Consider the following 12,921-nt stretch of genomic DNA (forward strand, 5'->3'; position numbering starts at 1 on the left):
TGCGGCTGCGCCAGGCGCACGTCTAACGGGTGCAGAAATCATGCCTGCGTACTGTGGCAACGTGGATGCGACAACTACATCAACTGTAAGTCCTCTAATAGAACAAACGAGGAGCATCAAATCAAGCGTCAGGATGGCCGAGCGGTCTAAGGCGCCAGACTCAAGGAAAAACCTTGGCTGCAGTAGCAGCTAGAGCCTTCTGGTCCTCGAATGAGGGCGTGGGTTCGAATCCCACTCCTGACACAGATTTTGTCGCTTCTCTAGAGCACCCTGCGTAGCATTGAGATCCTTTGTAAAGTGCAACAGCACGATACTGGCCGTGTTCTCCTAAGTGAAATCAAAAATTTGCATCAAACACAAGCGCACCTACGGCACCAAACTGTTTCTTCGGTAGTGTGAGCTACAAACAGAGAGTGTTGGTTGTAAATACGACGTTCCCCTCGTGAGGTTACTTCCGCGCCAAAGAGCCGCAAACACGTCAAAAGGGACACTTGTGGTATGGAAACGACTCTTATCTGGAGATGCAGAGTGCTAACGACAGTGTGAGGAAACAGTGCAGGCTGACCAGTACATCATCTGTACAATAACAGTCGCTGATGAAATACACAGAACTCGAAATAAATTCATATACTCAAAATATTACTGTATGGAGATTACAACGTGACCAAAACTTGAAATATTACTCGACAGATAGACCTCTGCATTCTGTCTAATCTCTGACGTCTTTAACAGACGACTTAGTTTCGAACAAAAGGTATTGATTGCTGTGATTATACGGATTTGAGAAACTCTTTTGGTGGTACATTCTGCGCTATATTTGTGCGGCTGCGCCTGGCGCACGTCTAACGGGTGCAGAAATCATGCCTGCGTACTGTGGCAACGTGGATGCGACAACTACATCAACTGTAAGTCCTCTAATAGAACAAACGAGGAGCATCAAATCAAGTGTCAGGATGGCCGAGCGGTCTAAGGCGCCAGACTCAAGGAAAAACCTTGGCTGCAGTAGCAGCTAGAGCCTTCTGGTCCTCGAATGAGGGCGTGGGTTCGAATCCCACTCCTGACACAGATTTTGTCGCTTCTCTAGAGCACCCTGCGTAGCATTGAGATCCTTTGTAAAGTGCAACAGCACGATACTGGCCGTGTTCTCCTAAGTGAAATCAAAAATTTGCATCAAACACAAGCGCACCTACGGCACCAAACTGTTTCTTCGGTAGTGTGAGCTACAAACAGAGAGTGTTGGTTGTAAATACGACGTTCCCCTCGTGAGGTTACTTCCGCGCCAAAGAGCCGCAAACACGTCAAAAGGGACACTTGTGGTATGGAAACGACTCTTATCTGGAGATGCAGAGTGCTAACGACAGTGTGAGGAAACAGTGCAGGCTGACCAGTACATCATCTGTACAATAACAGTCGCTGATGAAATACACAGAACTCGAAATAAATTCATATACTCAAAATATTACTGTATGGAGATTACAACGTGACCAAAACTTGAAATATTACTCGACAGATAGACCTCTGCATTCTGTCTAATCTCTGACGTCTTTAACAGACGACTTAGTTTCGAACAAAAGGTATTGATTGCTGTGATTATACGGATTTGAGAAACTCTTTTGGTGGTACATTCTGCGCTATATTTGTGCGGCTGCGCCTGGCGCACGTCTAACGGGTGCAGAAATCATGCCTGCGTACTGTGGCAACGTGGATGCGACAACTACATCAACTGTAAGTCCTCTAATAGAACAAACGAGGAGCATCAAATCAAGTGTCAGGATGGCCGAGCGGTCTAAGGCGCCAGACTCAAGGAAAAACCTTGGCTGCAGTAGCAGCTAGAGCCTTCTGGTCCTCGAATGAGGACGTGGGTTCGAATCCCACTCCTGACACAGATTTTGTCGCTTCTCTAGAGCACCCTGCGTAGCATTGAGATCCTTTGTAAAGTGCAACAGCACGATACTGGCCGTGTTCTCCTAAGTGAAATCAAAAATTTGCATCAAACACAAGCGCACCTACGGCACCAAACTGTTTCTTCGGTAGTGTGAGCTACAAACAGAGAGTGTTGGTTGTAAATACGACGTTCCCCTCGTGAGGTTACTTCCGCGCCAAAGAGCCGCAAACACGTCAAAAGGGACACTTGTGGTATGGAAACGACTCTTATCTGGAGATGCAGAGTGCTAACGACAGTGTGAGGAAACAGTGCAGGCTGACCAGTACATCATCTGTACAATAACAGTCGCTGATGAAATACACAGAACTCGAAATAAATTCATATACTCAAAATATTACTGTATGGAGATTACAACGTGACCAAAACTTGAAATATTACTCGACAGATAGACCTCTGCATTCTGTCTAATCTCTGACGTCTTTAACAGACGACTTAGTTTCGAACAAAAGGTATTGATTGCTGTGATTATACGGATTTGAGAAACTCTTTTGGTGGTACATTCTGCGCTATATTTGTGCGTCTGCGCCTGGCGCACGTCTAACGGGTGCAGAAATCATGCCTGCGTACTGTGGCAACGTGGATGCGACAACTACATCAACTGTAAGTCCTCTAATAGAACAAACGAGGAGCATCAAATCAAGTGTCAGGATGGCCGAGCGGTCTAAGGCGCCAGACTCAAGGAAAAACCTTGGCTGCAGTAGCAGCTAGAGCCTTCTGGTCCTCGAATGAGGGCGTGGGTTCGAATCCCACTCCTGACACAGATTTTGTCGCTTCTCTAGAGCACCCTGCGTAGCATTGAGATCCTTTGTAAAGTGCAACAGCACGATACTGGCCGTGTTCTCCTAAGTGAAATCAAAAATTTGCATCAAACACAAGCGCACCTACGGCACCAAACTGTTTCTTCGGTAGTGTGAGCTACAAACAGAGAGTGTTGGTTGTAAATACGACGTTCCCCTCGTGAGGTTACTTCCGCGCCAAAGAGCCGCAAACACGTCAAAAGGGACACTTGTGGTATGGAAACGACTCTTATCTGGAGATGCAGAGTGCTAACGACAGTGTGAGGAAACAGTGCAGGCTGACCAGTACATCATCTGTACAATAACAGTCGCTGATGAAATACACAGAACTCGAAATAAATTCATATACTCAAAATATTACTGTATGGAGATTACAACGTGACCAAAACTTGAAATATTACTCGACAGATAGACCTCTGCATTCTGTCTAATCTCTGACGTCTTTAACAGACGACTTAGTTTCGAACAAAAGGTATTGATTGCTGTGATTATACGGATTTGAGAAACTCTTTTGGTGGTACATTCTGCGCTATATTTGTGCGGCTGCGCCTGGCGCACGTCTAACGGGTGCAGAAATCATGCCTGCGTACTGTGGCAACGTGGATGCGACAACTACATCAACTGTAAGTCCTCTAATAGAACAAACGAGGAGCATCAAATCAAGTGTCAGGATGGCCGAGCGGTCTAAGGCGCCAGACTCAAGGATAAACCTTGGCTGCAGTAGCAGCTAGAGCCTTCTGGTCCTCGAATGAGGGCGTGGGTTCGAATCCCACTCCTGACACAGATTTTGTCGCTTCTCTAGAGCACCCTGCGTAGCATTGAGATCCTTTGTAAAGTGCAACAGCACGATACTGGCCGTGTTCTCCTAAGTGAAATCAAAAATTTGCATCAAACACAAGCGCACCTACGGCACCAAACTGTTTCTTCGGTAGTGTGAGCTACAAACAGAGAGTGTTGGTTGTAAATACGACGTTCCCCTCGTGAGGTTACTTCCGCGCCAAAGAGCCGCAAACACGTCAAAAGGGACACTTGTGGTATGGAAACGACTCTTATCTGGAGATGCAGAGTGCTAACGACAGTGTGAGGAAACAGTGCAGGCTGACCAGTACATCATCTGTACAATAACAGTCGCTGATGAAATACACAGAACTCGAAATAAATTCATATACTCAAAATATTACTGTATGGAGATTACAACGTGACCAAAACTTGAAATATTACTCGACAGATAGACCTCTGCATTCTGTCTAATCTCTGACGTCTTTAACAGACGACTTAGTTTCGAACAAAAGGTATTGATTGCTGTGATTATACGGATTTGAGAAACTCTTTTGGTGGTACATTCTGCGCTATATTTGTGCGGCTGCGCCTGGCGCACGTCTAACGGGTGCAGAAATCATGCCTGCGTACTGTGGCAATGTGGATGCGACTACAACATCAACTGTAAGTCCTCTAATAGAACAAACGAGGAGCATCAAAACAAGTGTCAGGATGGCCGAGCGGTCTAAGGCGCCAGACTCAAGGAAAAACCTTGGCTGCAGTAGCAGCTAGAGCCTTCTGGTCCTCGAATGAGGGCGTGGGTTCGAATCCCACTCCTGACACAGATTTTGTCGCTTCTCTAGAGCACCCTGCGTAGCATTGAGATCCTTTGTAAAGTGCAACAGCACGATACTGGCCGTGTTCTCCTAAGTGAAATCAAAAATTTGCATCAAACACAAGCGCACCTACGGCACCAAACTGTTTCTTCGGTAGTGTGAGCTACAAACAGAGAGTGTTGGTTGTAAATACGACGTTCCCCTCGTGAGGTTACTTCCGCGCCAAAGAGCCGCAAACACGTCAAAAGGGACACTTGTGGTATGGAAACGACTCTTATCTGGAGATGCAGAGTGCTAACGACAGTGTGAGGAAACAGTGCAGGCTGACCAGTACATCATCTGTACAATAACAGTCGCTGATGAAATACACAGAACTCGAAATAAATTCATATACTCAAAATATTACTGTATGGAGATTACAACGTGACCAAAACTTGAAATATTACTCGACAGATAGACCTCTGCATTCTGTCTAATCTCTGACGTCTTTAACAGACGACTTAGTTTCGAACAAAAGGTATTGATTGCTGTGATTATACGGATTTGAGAAACTCTTTTGGTGGTACATTCTGCGCTATATTTGTGCGGCTGCGCCTGGCGCACGTCTAACGGGTGCAGAAATCATGCCTGCGTACTGTGGCAACGTGGATGCGACAACTACATCAACTGTAAGTCCTCTAATAGAACAAACGAGGAGCATCAAACCAAGTGTCAGGATGGCCGAGCGGTCTAAGGCGCCAGACTCAAGGAAAAACCTTGGCTGCAGTAGCAGCTAGAGCCTTCTGGTCCTCGAATGAGGGCGTGGGTTCGAATCCCACTCGTGACACAGATTTTGTCGCTTCTCTAGAGCACCCTGCGTAGCATTGAGATCCTTTGTAAAGTGCAACAGCACGATACTGGCCGTGTTCTCCTAAGTGAAATCAAAAATTTGCATCAAACACAAGCGCACCTACGGCACCAAACTGTTTCTTCGGTAGTGTGAGCTACAAACAGAGAGTGTTGGTTGTAAATACGACGTTCCCCTCGTGAGGTTACTTCCGCGCCAAAGAGCCGCAAACACGTCAAAAGGGACACTTGTGGTATGGAAACGACTCTTATCTGGAGATGCAGAGTGCTAACGACAGTGTGAGGAAACAGTGCAGGCTGACCAGTACATCATCTGTACAATAACAGTCGCTGATGAAATACACAGAACTCGAAATAAATTCATATACTCAAAATATTACTGTATGGAGATTACAACGTGACCAAAACTTGAAATATTACTCGACAGATAGACCTCTGCATTCTGTCTAATCTCTGACGTCTTTAACAGACGACTTAGTTTCGAACAAAAGGTATTGATTGCTGTGATTATACGGATTTGAGAAACTCTTTTGGTGGTACATTCTGCGCTATATTTGTGCGTCTGCGCCTGGCGCACGTCTAACGGGTGCAGAAATCATGCCTGCGTACTGTGGCAACGTGGATGCGACAACTACATCAACTGTAAGTCCTCTAATAGAACAAACGAGGAGCATCAAATCAAGTGTCAGGATGGCCGAGCGGTCTAAGGCGCCAGACTCAAGGAAAAACCTTGGCTGCAGTAGCAGCTAGAGCCTTCTGGTCCTCGAATGAGGGCGTGGGTTCGAATCCCACTCCTGACACAGATTTTGTCGCTTCTCTAGAGCACCCTGCGTAGCATTGAGATCCTTTGTAAAGTGCAACAGCACGATACTGGCCGTGTTCTCCTAAGTGAAATCAAAAATTTGCATCAAACACAAGCGCACCTACGGCACCAAACTGTTTCTTCGGTAGTGTGAGCTACAAACAGAGAGTGTTGGTTGTAAATACGACGTTCCCCTCGTGAGGTTACTTCCGCGCCAAAGAGCCGCAAACACGTCAAAAGGGACACTTGTGGTATGGAAACGACTCTTATCTGGAGATGCAGAGTGCTAACGACAGTGTGAGGAAACAGTGCAGGCTGACCAGTACATCATCTGTACAATAACAGTCGCTGATGAAATACACAGAACTCGAAATAAATTCATATACTCAAAATATTACTGTATGGAGATTACAACGTGACCAAAACTTGAAATATTACTCGACAGATAGACCTCTGCATTCTGTCTAATCTCTGACGTCTTTAACAGACGACTTAGTTTCGAACAAAAGGTATTGATTGCTGTGATTATACGGATTTGAGAAACTCTTTTGGTGGTACATTCTGCGCTATATTTGTGCGGCTGCGCCTGGCGCACGTCTAACGGGTGCAGAAATCATGCCTGCGTACTGTGGCAACGTGGATGCGACAACTACATCAACTGTAAGTCCTCTAATAGAACAAACGAGGAGCATCAAATCAAGTGTCAGGATGGCCGAGCGGTCTAAGGCGCCAGACTCAAGGAAAAACCTTGGCTGCAGTAGCAGCTAGAGCCTTCTGGTCCTCGAATGAGGGCGTGGGTTCGAATCCCACTCCTGACACAGATTTTGTCGCTTCTCTAGAGCACCCTGCGTAGCATTGAGATCCTTTGTAAAGTGCAACAGCACGATACTGGCCGTGTTCTCCTAAGTGAAATCAAAAATTTGCATCAAACACAAGCGCACCTACGGCACCAAACTGTTTCTTCGGTAGTGTGAGCTACAAACAGAGAGTGTTGGTTGTAAATACGACGTTCCCCTCGTGAGGTTACTTCCGCGCCAAAGAGCCGCAAACACGTCAAAAGGGACACTTGTGGTATGGAAACGACTCTTATCTGGAGATGCAGAGTGCTAACGACAGTGTGAGGAAACAGTGCAGGCTGACCAGTACATCATCTGTACAATAACAGTCGCTGATGAAATACACAGAACTCGAAATAAATTCATATACTCAAAATATTACTGTATGGAGATTACAACGTGACCAAAACTTGAAATATTACTCGACAGATAGACCTCTGCATTCTGTCTAATCTCTGACGTCTTTAACAGACGACTTAGTTTCGAACAAAAGGTATTGATTGCTGTGATTATACGGATTTGAGAAACTCTTTTGGTGGTACATTCTGCGCTATATTTGTGCGGCTGCGCCTGGCGCACGTCTAACGGGTGGAGAAATCATGCCTGCGTACTGTGGCAACGTGGATGCGACAACTACATCAACTGTAAGTCCTCTAATAGAACAAACGAGGAGCATCAAACCAAGTGTCAGGATGGCCGAGCGGTCTAAGGCGCCAGACTCAAGGAAAAACCTTGGCTGCAGTAGCAGCTAGAGCCTTCTGGTCCTCGAATGAGGCGTGGGTTCGAATCCCACTCCTGACACAGATTTTGTCGCTTCTCTAGAGCACCCTGCGTAGCATTGAGATCCTTTGTAAAGTGCAACAGCACGATACTGGCCGTGTTCTCCTAAGTGAAATCAAAAATTTGCATCAAACACAAGCGCACCTACGGCACCAAACTGTTTCTTCGGTAGTGTGAGCTACAAACAGAGAGTGTTGGTTGTAAATACGACGTTCCCCTTGAAATATTACTCGACAGATAGACCTCTGCATTCTGTCTAATCTCTGACGTCTTTAACAGACGACTTAGTTTCGAACAAAAGGTATTGATTGCTGTGATTATACGGATTTGAGAAACTCTTTTGGTGGTACATTCTGCGCTATATTTGTGCGTCTGCGCCTGGCGCACGTCTAACGGGTGCAGAAATCATGCCTGCGTACTGTGGCAACGTGGATGCGACAACTACATCAACTGTAAGTCCTCTAATAGAACAAACGAGGAGCATCAAATCAAGTGTCAGGATGGCCGAGCGGTCTAAGGCGCCAGACTCAAGGAAAAACCTTGGCTGCAGTAGCAGCTAGAGCCTTCTGGTCCTCGAATGAGGGCGTGGGTTCGAATCCCACTCCTGACACAGATTTTGTCGCTTCTCTAGAGCACCCTGCGTAGCATTGAGATCCTTTGTAAAGTGCAACAGCACGATACTGGCCGTGTTCTCCTAAGTGAAATCAAAAATTTGCATCAAACACAAGCGCACCTACGGCACCAAACTGTTTCTTCGGTAGTGTGAGCTACAAACAGAGAGTGTTGGTTGTAAATACGACGTTCCCCTCGTGAGGTTACTTCCGCGCCAAAGAGCCGCAAACACGTCAAAAGGGACACTTGTGGTATGGAAACGACTCTTATCTGGAGATGCAGAGTGCTAACGACAGTGTGAGGAAACAGTGCAGGCTGACCAGTACATCATCTGTACAATAACAGTCGCTGATGAAATACACAGAACTCGAAATAAATTCATATACTCAAAATATTACTGTATGGAGATTACAACGTGACCAAAACTTGAAATATTACTCGACAGATAGACCTCTGCATTCTGTCTAATCTCTGACGTCTTTAACAGACGACTTAGTTTCGAACAAAAGGTATTGATTGCTGTGATTATACGGATTTGAGAAACTCTTTTGGTGGTACATTCTGCGCTATATTTGTGCGGCTGCGCCTGGCGCACGTCTAACGGGTGCAGAAATCATGCCTGCGTACTGTGGCAACGTGGATGCGACTACAACATCAACTGTAAGTCCTCTAATAGAACAAACGAGGAGCATCAAATCAAGTGTCAGGATGGCCGAGCGGTCTAAGGCGCCAGACTCAAGGAAAAACCTTGGCTGCAGTAGCAGCTAGAGCCTTCTGGTCCTCGAATGAGGGCGTGGGTTCGAATCCCACTCCTGACACAGATTTTGTCGCTTCTCTAGAGCACCCTGCGTAGCATTGAGATCCTTTGTAAAGTGCAACAGCACGATACTGGCCGTGTTCTCCTAAGTGAAATCAAAAATTTGCATCAAACACAAGCGCACCTACGGCACCAAACTGTTTCTTCGGTAGTGTGAGCTACAAACAGAGAGTGTTGGTTGTAAATACGACGTTCCCCTCGTGAGGTTACTTCCGCGCCAAAGAGCCGCAAACACGTCAAAAGGGACACTTGTGGTATGGAAACGACTCTTATCTGGAGATGCAGAGTGCTAACGACAGTGTGAGGAAACAGTGCAGGCTGACCAGTACATCATCTGTACAATAACAGTCGCTGATGAAATACACAGAACTCGAAATAAATTCATATACTCAAAATATTACTGTATGGAGATTACAACGTGACCAAAACTTGAAATATTACTCGACAGATAGACCTCTGCATTCTGTCTAATCTCTGACGTCTTTAACAGACGACTTAGTTTCGAACAAAAGGTATTGATTGCTGTGATTATACGGATTTGAGAAACTCTTTTGGTGGTACATTCTGCGCTATATTTGTGCGGCTGCGCCTGGCGCACGTCTAACGGGTGCAGAAATCATGCCTGCGTACTGTGGCAACGTGGATGCGACAACTACATCAACTGTAAGTCCTCTAATAGAACAAACGAGGAGCATCAAACCAAGTGTCAGGATGGCCGAGCGGTCTAAGGCGCCAGACTCAAGGAAAAACTTTGGCTGCAGTAGCAGCTAGAGCCTTCTGGTCCTCGAATGAGGGCGTGGGTTCGAATCCCACTCCTGACACAGATTTTGTCGCTTCTCTAGAGCACCCTGCGTAGCATTGAGATCCTTTGTAAAGTGCAACAGCACGATACTGGCCGTGTTCTCCTAAGTGAAATCAAAAATTTGCATCAAACACAAGCGCACCTACGGCACCAAACTGTTTCTTCGGTAGTGTGAGCTACAAACAGAGAGTGTTGGTTGTAAATACGACGTTCCCCTCGTGAGGTTACTTCCGCGCCAAAGAGCCGCAAACACGTCAAAAGGGACACTTGTGGTATGGAAACGACTCTTATCTGGAGATGCAGAGTGCTAACGACAGTGTGAGGAAACAGTGCAGGCTGACCAGTACATCATCTGTACAATAACAGTCGCTGATGAAATACACAGAACTCGAAATAAATTCATATACTCAAAATATTACTGTATGGAGATTACAACGTGACCAAAACTTGAAATATTACTCGACAGATAGACCTCTGCATTCTGTCTAATCTCTGACGTCTTTAACAGACGACTTAGTTTCGAACAAAAGGTATTGATTGCTGTGATTATACGGATTTGAGAAACTCTTTTGGTGGTACATTCTGCGCTATATTTGTGCGTCTGCGCCTGGCGCACGTCTAACGGGTGCAGAAATCATGCCTGCGTACTGTGGCAACGTGGATGCGACAACTACATCAACTGTAAGTCCTCTAATAGAACAAACGAGGAGCATCAAATCAAGTGTCAGGATGGCCGAGCGGTCTAAGGCGCCAGACTCAAGGAAAAACCTTGGCTGCAGTAGCAGCTAGAGCCTTCTGGTCCTCGAATGAGGGCGTGGGTTCGAATCCCACTCCTGACACAGATTTTGTCGCTTCTCTAGAGCACCCTGCGTAGCATTGAGATCCTTTGTAAAGTGCAACAGCACGATACTGGCCGTGTTCTCCTAAGTGAAATCAAAAATTTGCATCAAACACAAGCGCACCTACGGCACCAAACTGTTTCTTCGGTAGTGTGAGCTACAAACAGAGAGTGTTGGTTGTAAATACGACGTTCCCCTCGTGAGGTTACTTCCGCGCCAAAGAGCCGCAAACACGTCAAAAGGGACACTTGTGGTATGGAAACGACTCTTATCTGGAGATGCAGAGTGCTAACGACAGTGTGAGGAAACAGTGCAGGCTGACCAGTACATCATCTGTACAATAACAGTCGCTGATGAAATACACAGAACTCGAAATAAATTCATATACTCAAAATATTACTGTATGGAGATTACAACGTGACCAAAACTTGAAATATTACTCGACAGATAGACCTCTGCATTCTGTCTAATCTCTGACGTCTTTAACAGACGACTTAGTTTCGAACAAAAGGTATTGATTGCTGTGATTATACGGATTTGAGAAACTCTTTTGGTGGTACATTCTGCGCTATATTTGTGCGGCTGCGCCTGGCGCACGTCTAACGGGTGCAGAAATCATGCCTGCGTACTGTGGCAACGTGGATGCGACAACTACATCAACTGTAAGTCCTCTAATAGAACAAACGAGGAGCATCAAATCAAGTGTCAGGATGGCCGAGCGGTCTAAGGCGCCAGACTCAAGGAAAAACCTTGGCTGCAGTAGCAGCTAGAGCCTTCTGGTCCTCGAATGAGGGCGTGGGTTCGAATCCCACTCCTGACACAGATTTTGTCGCTTCTCTAGAGCACCCTGCGTAGCATTGAGATCCTTTGTAAAGTGCAACAGCACGATACTGGCCGTGTTCTCCTAAGTGAAATCAAAAATTTGCATCAAACACAAGCGCACCTACGGCACCAAACTGTTTCTTCGGTAGTGTGAGCTACAAACAGAGAGTGTTGGTTGTAAATACGACGTTCCCCTCGTGAGGTTACTTCCGCGCCAAAGAGCCGCAAACACGTCAAAAGGGACACTTGTGGTATGGAAACGACTCTTATCTGGAGATGCAGAGTGCTAACGACAGTGTGAGGAAACAGTGCAGGCTGACCAGTACATCATCTGTACAATAACAGTCGCTGATGAAATACACAGAACTCGAAATAAATTCATATACTCAAAATATTACTGTATGGAGATTACAACGTGACCAAAACTTGAAATATTACTCGACAGATAGACCTCTGCATTCTGTCTAATCTCTGACGTCTTTAACAGACGACTTAGTTTCGAACAAAAGGTATTGATTGCTGTGATTATACGGATTTGAGAAACTCTTTTGGTGGTACATTCTGCGCTATATTTGTGCGGCTGCGCCTGGCGCACGTCTAACGGGTGCAGAAATCATGCCTGCGTACTGTGGCAACGTGGATGCGACAACAACATCAACTGTAAGTCCTCTAATAGAACAAACGAGGAGCATCAAATCAAGTGTCAGGATGGCCGAGCGGTCTAAGGCGCCAGACTCAAGGAAAAACTTTGGCTGCAGTAGCAGCTAGAGCCTTCTGGTCCTCGAATGAGGACGTGGGTTCGAATCCCACTCCTGACACAGATTTTGTCGCTTCTCTAGAGCACCCTGCGTAGCATTGAGATCCTTTGTAAAGTGCAACAGCACGATACTGGCCGTGTTCTCCTAAGTGAAATCAAAAATTTGCATCAAACACAAGCGCACCTACGGCACCAAACTGTTTCTTCGGTAGTGTGAGCTACAAACAGAGAGTGTTGGTTGTAAATACGACGTTCCCCTCGTGAGGTTACTTCCGCGCCAAAGAGCCGCAAACACGTCAAAAGGGACACTTGTGGTATGGAAACGACTCTTATCTGGAGATGCAGAGTGCTAACGACAGTGTGAGGAAACAGTGCAGGCTGACCAGTACATCATCTGTACAATAACAGTCGCTGATGAAATACACAGAACTCGAAATAAATTCATATACTCAAAATATTACTGTATGGAGATTACAACGTGACCAAAACTTGAAATATTACTCGACAGATAGACCTCTGCATTCTGTCTAATCTCTGACGTCTTTAACAGACGACTTAGTTTCGAACAAAAGGTATTGATTGCTGTGATTATACGGATTTGAGAAACTCTTTTGGTGGTACATTCTGCGCTATATTTGTGCGGCTGCGCCTGGCGCACGTCTAACGGGTGC

The 12,921-nt window shown here is 45.9% G+C and overlaps 16 non-coding genes across 16 annotated transcripts; all 16 read left to right on the forward strand.

Moving 5' to 3' along the window:
• Window positions 1–127: 127 nt before the first annotated feature.
• Trnal-caa (transfer RNA leucine (anticodon CAA)) lies at window positions 128–243 on the forward strand. Its single transcript has 2 exons — window positions 128–165; window positions 198–243. It is a non-coding gene; the product is annotated as a tRNA-Leu (tRNA).
• A 704-nt stretch (window positions 244–947) lies between these two features.
• Trnal-caa (transfer RNA leucine (anticodon CAA)) lies at window positions 948–1,063 on the forward strand. The gene is made up of 2 exons: window positions 948–985; window positions 1,018–1,063. It is a non-coding gene; the product is annotated as a tRNA-Leu (tRNA).
• Window positions 1,064–1,767: 704 nt separating this feature from the next.
• Window positions 1,768–1,883, forward strand: Trnal-caa (transfer RNA leucine (anticodon CAA)). The gene is made up of 2 exons: window positions 1,768–1,805; window positions 1,838–1,883. It is a non-coding gene; the product is annotated as a tRNA-Leu (tRNA).
• A 704-nt stretch (window positions 1,884–2,587) lies between these two features.
• Window positions 2,588–2,703, forward strand: Trnal-caa (transfer RNA leucine (anticodon CAA)). The gene is made up of 2 exons: window positions 2,588–2,625; window positions 2,658–2,703. It is a non-coding gene; the product is annotated as a tRNA-Leu (tRNA).
• A 704-nt stretch (window positions 2,704–3,407) lies between these two features.
• Window positions 3,408–3,523, forward strand: Trnal-caa (transfer RNA leucine (anticodon CAA)). Its single transcript has 2 exons — window positions 3,408–3,445; window positions 3,478–3,523. It is a non-coding gene; the product is annotated as a tRNA-Leu (tRNA).
• Window positions 3,524–4,227: 704 nt separating this feature from the next.
• On the forward strand, window positions 4,228–4,343 carry Trnal-caa (transfer RNA leucine (anticodon CAA)). The gene is made up of 2 exons: window positions 4,228–4,265; window positions 4,298–4,343. It is a non-coding gene; the product is annotated as a tRNA-Leu (tRNA).
• A 704-nt stretch (window positions 4,344–5,047) lies between these two features.
• Trnal-caa (transfer RNA leucine (anticodon CAA)) lies at window positions 5,048–5,163 on the forward strand. Its single transcript has 2 exons — window positions 5,048–5,085; window positions 5,118–5,163. It is a non-coding gene; the product is annotated as a tRNA-Leu (tRNA).
• A 704-nt stretch (window positions 5,164–5,867) lies between these two features.
• Window positions 5,868–5,983, forward strand: Trnal-caa (transfer RNA leucine (anticodon CAA)). The gene is made up of 2 exons: window positions 5,868–5,905; window positions 5,938–5,983. It is a non-coding gene; the product is annotated as a tRNA-Leu (tRNA).
• Window positions 5,984–6,687: 704 nt separating this feature from the next.
• Window positions 6,688–6,803, forward strand: Trnal-caa (transfer RNA leucine (anticodon CAA)). Its single transcript has 2 exons — window positions 6,688–6,725; window positions 6,758–6,803. It is a non-coding gene; the product is annotated as a tRNA-Leu (tRNA).
• Window positions 6,804–7,507: 704 nt separating this feature from the next.
• On the forward strand, window positions 7,508–7,622 carry Trnal-caa (transfer RNA leucine (anticodon CAA)). Its single transcript has 2 exons — window positions 7,508–7,545; window positions 7,578–7,622. It is a non-coding gene; the product is annotated as a tRNA-Leu (tRNA).
• Window positions 7,623–8,095: 473 nt separating this feature from the next.
• Window positions 8,096–8,211, forward strand: Trnal-caa (transfer RNA leucine (anticodon CAA)). Its single transcript has 2 exons — window positions 8,096–8,133; window positions 8,166–8,211. It is a non-coding gene; the product is annotated as a tRNA-Leu (tRNA).
• Window positions 8,212–8,915: 704 nt separating this feature from the next.
• Window positions 8,916–9,031, forward strand: Trnal-caa (transfer RNA leucine (anticodon CAA)). Its single transcript has 2 exons — window positions 8,916–8,953; window positions 8,986–9,031. It is a non-coding gene; the product is annotated as a tRNA-Leu (tRNA).
• A 704-nt stretch (window positions 9,032–9,735) lies between these two features.
• On the forward strand, window positions 9,736–9,851 carry Trnal-caa (transfer RNA leucine (anticodon CAA)). The gene is made up of 2 exons: window positions 9,736–9,773; window positions 9,806–9,851. It is a non-coding gene; the product is annotated as a tRNA-Leu (tRNA).
• A 704-nt stretch (window positions 9,852–10,555) lies between these two features.
• Trnal-caa (transfer RNA leucine (anticodon CAA)) lies at window positions 10,556–10,671 on the forward strand. The gene is made up of 2 exons: window positions 10,556–10,593; window positions 10,626–10,671. It is a non-coding gene; the product is annotated as a tRNA-Leu (tRNA).
• A 704-nt stretch (window positions 10,672–11,375) lies between these two features.
• Trnal-caa (transfer RNA leucine (anticodon CAA)) lies at window positions 11,376–11,491 on the forward strand. Its single transcript has 2 exons — window positions 11,376–11,413; window positions 11,446–11,491. It is a non-coding gene; the product is annotated as a tRNA-Leu (tRNA).
• A 704-nt stretch (window positions 11,492–12,195) lies between these two features.
• Window positions 12,196–12,311, forward strand: Trnal-caa (transfer RNA leucine (anticodon CAA)). Its single transcript has 2 exons — window positions 12,196–12,233; window positions 12,266–12,311. It is a non-coding gene; the product is annotated as a tRNA-Leu (tRNA).
• The last annotated feature ends 610 nt before the right edge of the window (window positions 12,312–12,921 follow it).

Source organism: Schistocerca cancellata, chromosome 2, assembly GCF_023864275.1.
Source record: "Schistocerca cancellata isolate TAMUIC-IGC-003103 chromosome 2, iqSchCanc2.1, whole genome shotgun sequence".
In the NCBI taxonomy this organism is placed as follows: domain Eukaryota; kingdom Metazoa; phylum Arthropoda; class Insecta; order Orthoptera; family Acrididae; genus Schistocerca; species Schistocerca cancellata.